Source organism: Topomyia yanbarensis, chromosome 3, assembly GCF_030247195.1.
Source record: "Topomyia yanbarensis strain Yona2022 chromosome 3, ASM3024719v1, whole genome shotgun sequence".
NCBI classification, from domain to species: domain Eukaryota; kingdom Metazoa; phylum Arthropoda; class Insecta; order Diptera; family Culicidae; genus Topomyia; species Topomyia yanbarensis.
Window position 1 is genome coordinate 322,105,898 of NC_080672.1, and position 10,229 is coordinate 322,116,126.

Here is a 10,229-nt window from a genome sequence, read left to right on the forward strand (position 1 = left end):
TGCCGTTAGCGTTTCGTCAGGTTTTGTGCTGTGAGTGGAAATGTGACTCGTGACAATACCAGTTTAAATACTGGTAGTTTTAGTAACAATTAGTATTATAAAATCGTTTTGCCTTTCTCATATAAAGAATCACTGTAAAAATTGTCTTTTTAACCGAGGACTGGAGGGCCGAGTGTCATACACCATTCGATTCAGTTCGTCGAGATCGGCAAATGTCTGTGTGTGTCATTTAAACTCACACAATTTTCTCAGAGATAGCTGAACCGATTTTCGCAAACTTAGTTTCATCTGAAAGGTATAATTTCCCATATAAACTGGTACCACCATGATGTTCAAATGATGTAAAACATATTAAAATTGATGTAACATTATTCTAGTTTGCGGGTCTGGATCACTAATGATCAATCAAAGCAACTTTGACCACACTGGCCACCTATGACGGTTCATGACGCCCCCGGGGAACCCGCCAAGTTCCTGAGCTAATATCACACCCGTTCCCCAACGAATTCTCTACCGATTTTTACAAACTTGATTTCAAATGAAAGATACAGTAATACCATTGACTGCTGCTGAATTGCATTCCGTTCTGACTCTTGCTTCCGGAGTTACAGAGGTGTTAATAAGGATACATTGGAATTTCCCATATAAATCGGTACAATCGTAATACCTCAGAAGCTAAAAACTATTGAAATGGTCACCAAATTACTTCTAATCGCAGATCTAGATCACCGATTGCCAATCAAACATTCTTTGAATATATTGTCCACTATCGACGATTCCAGAAGTCCGGAATTCCGGGCATATTCCACAATTAAAGTCACATCGGTTCATCGGTGATGACTGAACCGATTTTCTCAAACCAAGTCTCAAACGGAAGGCAAAATATGCAGTTGAGTATTGCGCCGCCGCCCCTCCCCCCTCCTTGCCCTTTCACCTCCCTCCTTCATCACTCCCCTCCTCTTGGACCACCTTCACGCCCGCATTTCCTTCATCCACCCCGTATACCGAAATAAGATGAAGGATTTCTGACGCATCCTCCACTCCCACTCTACTAACCCCCCATTCCCTCCACTTTCAAACCCACTCCACCAACATTTCAAAATCTAATCACATGAAGATAACATTGAACTCATGCTGATTAAGCTAATTAAATATTATTCTTTTGCCTTTCTCATATAGAAAGGTTATGCAATTGCTCCAAAAACCGACTTTCTAATCGAGGCCCGGAGGGCTAAGTCTCATATAACATTCGACTCAGTTCGCCGAGATCGCAAAATATCTGTGTGTATGTATGTATGTATGTGTGTATGTATGTATGTATGTATGTATGTATGTATGTATGTATGTATGTATGTATGTATGTATGTATGTATGTATGTATGTATGTATGTATGTATGTATGTATGTATGTATGTATGTATATATGTATATATGTATGTATATATGTATATATGTATGTATGTATGTATGTGTGTATATGCGGATTTGTTAACAAAATATCCACATCGGTTTCTCGGAGATGACTGAACCGATTTTTACAAACTAAGATTCAAATGAAAGGTATAATAGTCCCATAGGTTGCTATTGAATTTCATTTTCAACCGACATCTTGTTCCGGATTACGAGTTGAAGAGTATGGTTACAAAACAAAATTTGTTGATTTGTCCACATCGGTTTCTCGGAATTTTTTGAACCGATTTTGACAAATTTGATTTTAAATGAAAGGTCCATCAGCTGCTGTTGAAATTTGTGTGGAACCGAGTTCTGGTTCCTGAATTACAGGGTCATACGTACGATCACGCAGCGAATCCCGATTCTAACGAATTCTGCGATGAATGTAAAAAGGTGAAATTTTTTCCAAAATGTAAACACAACTGTTGAATTTGTAGATCTAGGTCACCAACAGTAATTCTAAGTCTCTTTGGCCACACTGGCCACCATCGACGGATCCGGAAGCATCCAAATTCAGAATAGCGGTTATATTGGTTTCTCGAAAATGGCTAGACCTATTTGATCAACTTAGTCTCAAATGAAAGGTGTTGCGTCCCCGAAAACTGATATTAAATTTCATCTCCATCCGACTTCCGGCTCCGGAGTTACGGGTTGTGGAGTGCGATCACATAGAAAACTCCGATTCAAACCGATACCGCGATGAATGCAAAAAGGTGCTCTTATATATATTTACCAAGTGTAAGACATTTGCATAATGATATATTGTACGAACGAGGTATTAAATCATAGTTTGGGGAAATGAGAAAGGCACAATTGCACCTCTAGGTGGATTAAAACTGGTTTTTAATCTTTTATTCGATTAATTTAATTTAATTTTGAAGCAGAAAAAATCGTTCTCATTTTTGCTAATTTTTATTGTTTATTTTTTATAGTTTTTCAAAACAATGGATCACAAGAAGAATTTGCGCACAGTAACTGCTGTAACAGTAACGTTGCGTGTTACCGATGTATTACTGGTCAGAAATATTTTTTCATTTCAATTTCCACCCCATTTCGTGGTATTTTCCAATCCCGATTTTTAAACTTTCACTCTTTTAAATAATTGCACTTTTTCAAAAATATTGAAATTCCAATTTATACGGTTTCTAGACCATTCTTTCAACTTTTAGAATCATTTAACTTTTTTCAAATCGGGTGAAAATTCGCAAAGGGACAGTAATTTTTGTGAAAAAAGTCAAAACCACGATTTGTTCACTCTTTTTTTTGTTCAAACCAATTTATGTATAATTGATTTAATAAATTTCGTACTTTCACTTACTCAGCTGTTTTCGCAATTAAAAACGAAGAAAATGACGTACTACTGCAATGTTCTAGGGTGGAAAACGCAAGTGCAACGTTCTAGGGTTAAAACTTGCATATTTGGCATTCCTGCCGTTAAAAACTAGCATTTTTTCTAGATTCATTGAACGAAACCTTCAAAAATCATTTCTTTGATCTCGTTGATCATCTCGTTGATTCTAGTGCAAACAGTACCAGACATGTAATCCGAAGAACAACTATTTTTAAAATAATTTGGTAATAATTAATAGTGTTCTCATGGACTGGTTCCAAGGTTTGGTTTTTTGGGCACTTTGCGCGGAATAACCCATATATAAGCTATCTTTGAGGTAGGCCAAAATTTGAGAGGAGGTTAACCCTAGACCCCCGAAGAAAAGTTCTATTGACTTCAATGATCTAATTAGCACTATAATCAGACATTCTAGTTAAAATTTGATTGTTTTTCGAAACACCCGGATAATCGAGTCCGACCTGTATAAACAATGTTGGTGATTTGTTGAAATATCATTATTTTTTCGAATTTGTAAGAGTTTTGTAAATATGATAAAAATGTTTTTCTCTAAAACCACATATTTTCGATTGAAGAAATTATGACGACATCGTAAGTGGTTTTATGGACGATACCAATATGACGGTGTTGCAACTGATAAGAAACCAGAAATAACCAAATAACCAAATATGGGCCAATTTCTATCATAAAGTTAATCGTAAATTATATCATAAAGTTTATGCTTCATGAAGACTAATCAAAAGAAAAGTTTGAAAACTCTGGTGTTCCTATGGAACGTACTGAATGTCTTTTAAATAAAACTATATATTAACCGACATTTACCATTATATATCAGTCTCAATACCCCGGCATTTTGACTTCGACGCGTACCCCATATTCAAAAGTAAATTTTCGAAATTCTTCAGGCGATTGGACAAAGTAAATGCCCTCTGCATTGTCGAGATACACAAGAAAAAGATTTCTTTGATGTGAATTCCAGAAATAAAAATATTTGATGGCTTATTTGCACTGTAAATAGTACCGCCAACTTGCCCGCTTGCTTTACCGCAAATTTACCCTAACCGCATATTTAATTTTTTTTAAATAACTTTTGTTTGTCGGTAGGTGTAATATCTGTATGGATACTGAAAGCACTTTTCACGCACTATCGAAAAGTTTAATCATTCGTGTAATAGATTAAAAATCACCCTAAATAACACAAAATGTTCAAAATTTAGAAAATTTACTTGGTATGCTCGAAAACACATTATCTTCCACAACTTCTACATAACCAAATGTTTTGGTGCAAAAACACGTTGGATAGCACGGTGCTACAAAATAAAAAAATGAATGTACTTTTAAAATCGTCTGATAAAGGTTGTAGATCTCGTCAAATTCAACACAAAACCATGTTTTAACAATTTAATATACCTTCAAAATCTTAATTTATAACCAAAAAATCCATTTTTCAAGATTTTCAACATTTAAATTCATGTGTTTTGAAAAGAAGAATAAATGATCTTTCCAACGGTATGCTATGTTATGTTCTTTTGTTGAAAGTACTATGCGGTTTGGGACTGCATTTTTTCATTATAAATATGAAAATTGCGCTACATTTCTGTTAGAAAGCATCTTTGTTAAAATAGAAATTCAGAGAGAACTTTTAATTCCGCATCAAACGATCTATTTATGATTAAAATTGGTTGAAAAATGGCAGAGTTATTAATTTTTTTACAAATTAGAAACTTGCTCGCATAAACTTTTAAGGGAACAGTCTCAGATAATATTTTCAAAAAAATAGATTTTTTTGCTCGATTATGTATGCATTTGAAAGTATGTGTGTGAACTTTGAGCTTGGAATTGGAAAAAATAACGGAAGATATAATTATAGCATCCTATAGTGCGAGACAATACCTCACTAACCCCTTAATAGTTCATGCGAGCAAGTTCTAAATTTGAAAAAAAATTAATCATTCTGTCATTTTTCAACCGATTTTGATCATAAATAAGTCGTTGGATGTGAAATTGAATGCTAGCACTAAAATTTTATTAAAACAAAGACGCTTCTTTAGAAGAATGTTCAGTAATTTTCATAATTTTCATAGACAATGCGCAAAATTACTGTTGTTTTCATGTTGTTGATCCAAACTCGTAAAGTATTTTTGACAAAAGAACATAACATAGCATACCGTTGGAAAGGTAATTTCTTCTTCTTTCCAGAACACTCAAAAAATTTAAAATCGGTTGAAAAATGATGCCGGAGAAATTTTTTTAATGCCGAAAGTCCCGAAAAGTAGTTGTTTTCCATAAATCAAGATTTTGAGGGTATACAACATTTTTCAAACATTGTCTTATGTTGCATTTGGTGAAATACACAACCTATACTAGATCACTTGAAAAGTACAAAGCACTGTAGCAACGTGTTATTTAAACACTAGAATTCAGAAGATTTTTCATCTTTAACTAACTTTCTCATTTTAAATATTGTATTCATTTTTTTGGCATTTCGTCGGAGAAATTCTATATTCTTCATATAATCTGGAGTTTTTATGGTTTCCAATTTTTTCTCTTTCCATTGTTTCATATTTTCTTTTTTGCTTCTTTTTCAATTTCATCCATTCTTTCTGTTTTTTCCATTTAATCTTATTTTACTTTTTTGTATATTTTGCACCATATTTTCTTTTCTATTTTTACTTCTTTTCTAAAATTTGTGCTTTTCATCTTTTCGTGTTTTTTCATATCTTTCATTTTATCTATCGTTTTTTTGTTTTTTTTATTAGTTTGTTCAACTGATTTCATTAAATTTATTAAGTTTTTTTTTCACGAAACCTTTGGATTCCATTTTTTTATTTTTCTATAAATCTTTTTCAATATTTCTCTGCGCCTTTGCAACTTTCGGTTCGTGCCCGGTTTTGCTCACGTTGCGATACAAGTGCAAAGGTGGTTTTAACTACAGACACTTTATACACAGACTAGCAAAGTGTCGAAAATTGCAGCCAATGAGCCAACCGGACTGTTAAAAAGTGCAGCCAAACGAGCATAATGGTTTTGAGAGAGGAAGTACAAGAGGAAGCCCATGCAAAGCTTATGGAAGCTTTCGTGATGCCAGTTTACATTTGTGGTTGCTAGTTTCACTGTTTTGCTCTCCGCAAGTCTGTTATATAATGTGTGTGTAGTTTTAACCCCGTTTTTTCGCGGATTTTGGTGTGCTGAAACCCATTTCTTTGTGTGGTCATGTAGTCCGAAGTGGAGTAACGAAAGAGGGAAGTAATTTCGGGTCTTGTACGGCGGCATCCGCGAGTGATAAGAGAGTGCAGAATGGCTACCGGTAGTGAAAACTGCGATGATACGTCATCGTAAGGTGTGTTAGTTTTGCCATGCCAGCGGCGATGATTGTATTGGTGATGGTCAGCCCGCGATGATCGCATCGTATGGAAGTGCAGCCAGTTCGTCTGGCTTTTGAACTCGATAAGTTCATTGGTTTCATTTTTTTAAAATAGTTTAATTTAGTGACTGGGGTGGGTTTAGTGGCTATGGTGGGAAAAGTTTATTGGCTGGGTGTTATGAGAAGTTTCCGAAAATGTATTATATCTGGGGTGGGTATTTAGTGTATTGTGCTGTGAAGTGTTTTGTACAAGCCGTGTTGTGTCCGACAGGCTAAATTTTTTTTTGCGCTGATTCAACCAAGAATAGAACCACTGGGAATCTGCTCCCATATCGTAAGAGGCGACTAACAACATGCTAGGAGTTCCTAGTTCTAGGGAGTGATTGAATGGATATTAGACCGGCAACAATTTTGACTTTTTTCGGAGCACTGTTAATTCGAATGGTAATTGGATGCAAAAATCATATGCAAAATATTAGCTTTTACCGATAGCTCTAGTTCACCCACAAGAGGTTCCAAGTTTCTATAGTAATCAGGGCCGTCGAGAGCCGCGCCGGGCCCCGGGGTTCGAAGTACTGACGGGCCGTACCATATATGACTTCTTATTTCAACATCGATTAGAGGAACTATACAAATGCAACCGTTTCAATTAAACTATTTTTTATGAAAATTGTTTATTTGATACGATTCAATGCGTTAGCTTACCAGAATCGTCAGTATTTTAAATAAGTAATAGATGAAAAAAATAAAAATAATAATATATATATTTGTTTGTGGCTGGCCATTAGAATGACTTGCGTCCGATTTGCCATTGCAATTGAAAACCTTTTTTGCGACATTGCCATACAGTCCATATCGCCATCGTTCATACTCCCTTGACGCACGTTAATGCTACCATCGTTAATGCTGCTCAGAATCCGAGCTTAGAAAAATTGACATCCCTTCGTGAGCTTGAAAGAGAAATAAAATTCTATTTATTCCCGCCGCGATGAATCGAAGGTTTGTTTGTTTTCCTCGTCCGTCCGCTCTGAGATCATCAAGCAAAAGTGCACCAGATATAGATTATGCAGTTCAGTTATGCTCTAAAATGTAAAAGAACTTCTGCTTTCAAACTGTCCACATAATAACAAATGAATGCTTTGGTTTGTGAGTGAATTTATATTTCCTCTGCACTCAACCATTCGATTCTGCATAAAATTTCAGTCAGTTTGGAAGTGAATGAATGAGGGAAGCATTGAAACTGAATATTAAATTCAGCAAATTAATCAGAAATAGGCAACTGAATGTAAAATTTCGCACCACTGATGCTGCCTTGTTTCTTATTGTTGGTACATGTTGATGATTTTGAGGCACTGGATGCAGTTATTGCAGTTGTCACTATGACCTGAACGAATTTTCTTTATTGGTTTCTGAACATGGTAAAATCGGTTTTGGAATCAGTTGTTACATTTGCGCCAACATTCAGAGAGAAAACATTCCGAATGCGATGAATGGGATCCAACAGCGAAGTCTGCTGTTAGAAAGACTGAGACAGAGAGTTGTGAGAGAAAGAGTTTCAACTTTTGGTGAATACTAATAGGTAGAATAAGTATCTAGTTCAATTCCCACATTTTTCTGCATCAAATGTGTACACTGGAACCTCTATTTACGGACCAAGCCAAGGGTTCGTAAATTGAATTAGTTCGTTTTTTGGGATTTAGATCATAAAAAATTCGCTTCACATTCTTATCAAAATTCGTTGGTCGAGCAACATTATCGATAACCCTAACAATATGGGTATTTCCGGAACGGGCTTGACAAGTACATGATGAAAATGGATATTTGGCACCTTTTTGAAATCCAGGATGGAGACTTCCGATTGAACAATAATCTCGATAACCCTAACAATTTGGGAATTTTTGAAACGGGCTTAATGAGTAGATGATAGAAATGGTACCTTGGAGCTATTTCAAACAATATCTGTATAAACCATGAGGGTATTTTTAAGCGGGTTTACCGAGTAGATGAGCGATGCCCTTTTGAAGGCCAATATAGCGTCTTCTGGTTCAGAGAAGTTTTTTATAATCATATCATCCGCATCACAAATCAATATACCTATATCTATTCTATGATTATCTTTTTCGAAAATGTCAATATTTTAGGTTATAGAGATGTCTTAACTGGAATTCGCCATCTTGGTTTTCAAAGTGGCTTCATTCATTGATTTTCGTCATCTACTCGTCAACCCCATTCCGAAAATATCCAACTTTTATTAGTAACATTAGCTAAGAATATGATAAATTGTAAACAACTTCATACTGTACACTTGGACAAACACTTGCGATAAATGAAACCAGAGTGGTTCTATTGCACTGTTGAATGAATCTAATTGGGTTACGTTCACGTACTTCAGAAAACCATTGGAACAATTGGAACGTAGTTATTATTATTGAGAGGGAAAAAGCCGCGGGAGTGGATTTTCAAAAGCTCCTTCTCCCGTAGGCACAAAACCTCTATCTTTTAGGTATCAACATTTAACAAACAAACCAAATGATACAATGACTAACACTAAACACTGCTTAAAATAAACACTTCGTAAACTCTATCTTACATAGGTAAAGTATTAACATTAACATAAAAAATTGGCTAAAACTATCAGGTTTGGGAAAGGGTGCGCGAAAACAATTTTTTTAAAGAAGTGCGAGACAAATTGAAGTCAAAGACATTGTAACATTGATTGAACACTCTACACATGCTACTGACGGGTTCATTTTTGCCATAATTAGTACGAGACACTGGAAGACGGACAAAAGAGTAGGAACGAAGGTTTCGGAGGCGAATATCAATGTTGAGAAGACGGAGTAAATCAGGGCAGTCAATGCGAGACAATAACAGATCAGAGACAAAAGACGCTTTGGTCACATTGCGGCGCAAAGACAGTGTTTCAAGACCAATGAGGTTGCAACGATCTTCGTATCTGGGCAGATTGTAGGGATCGCTCCAAGGCAGGTGGCGCAGCGCAAAACGCACAAATTTACGCTCAATACTCTCGATGCGTTGAATGCTGTTCTTCTAGAAAGGAGCCCAAACAACGGCGGCGTATTCCAGTGTGGAACGAACGAGCGAGCAGTACAACGTTTTTAAGCACTGTACGTTAGTGAAATGCTTAGGAACCCTAAAAATAACTCCTAGATTACGCGAAGCCTTAGACGAGATAAAAGCAATGTGATCCTTAAATGTAAGCTTTGAATCCACAAGAACCGCTAAATCTTTCACTGTAGTTTCTCTTTTTAATTTGTTTTGCAAGATAGTGTAGTCGAATGTTACGATGGAGCGTTTTCGTGCAAACGTAATCACAGAACACTTCGAGGCATTCAAAACCATCCTGTTAGTCATGCACCAATTAGCGAAAATGTCTAACTGAGATTGCAAAAACAAAGCATCAGAGTAACTTTTAACTATATGGAATAACTTATAATCATCGGCATAAGACACCTTGAAGCACTTAATCAATGAATGCAGATCGTTTATGTATAGAAGGAAAATATAAGGACCGATATGGCTGCCTTGAGGTACGCCGGACGTTACGTCGAAGGATGAGGATAAATGATTCCCGATTTTAACAGACATTTTACGGCCTGACAAGTAAGATCGAAGCCATTGGTTGATTTTATTGAAGGCGGCCGACAGATCGGTGTATATTGCATCAGCCTGCAATCGATCCTGTAGCGAGCGAGCGATAAATGAGGTGTAGGCTACTAAATTAGTGCAAGTAGATCGCCTGGGAATGAAACCGTGTTGAGTTTCTGAGATGTATCTAGAACAACAATCTGTCAAAAACTCGAGAACGATAAGCTCCAATAATTTCGATAGTGCACATAAAGATGCGATTCCTCGGTAATTGGGAACTTCGCTTTTGGATCCTTTTTTATAAACCGGAAAAACGTAAGATGATTTCCAGATGGTAGGTAACACTCCGGAACTTAACGATATATTGAAAACGACGGACAGAGGTAGGCAAAGCAACGACGAGCATTTTTTAATGATAGATGATGGGATTCCGTCAGGTCTAGGAGTGTTAGAACA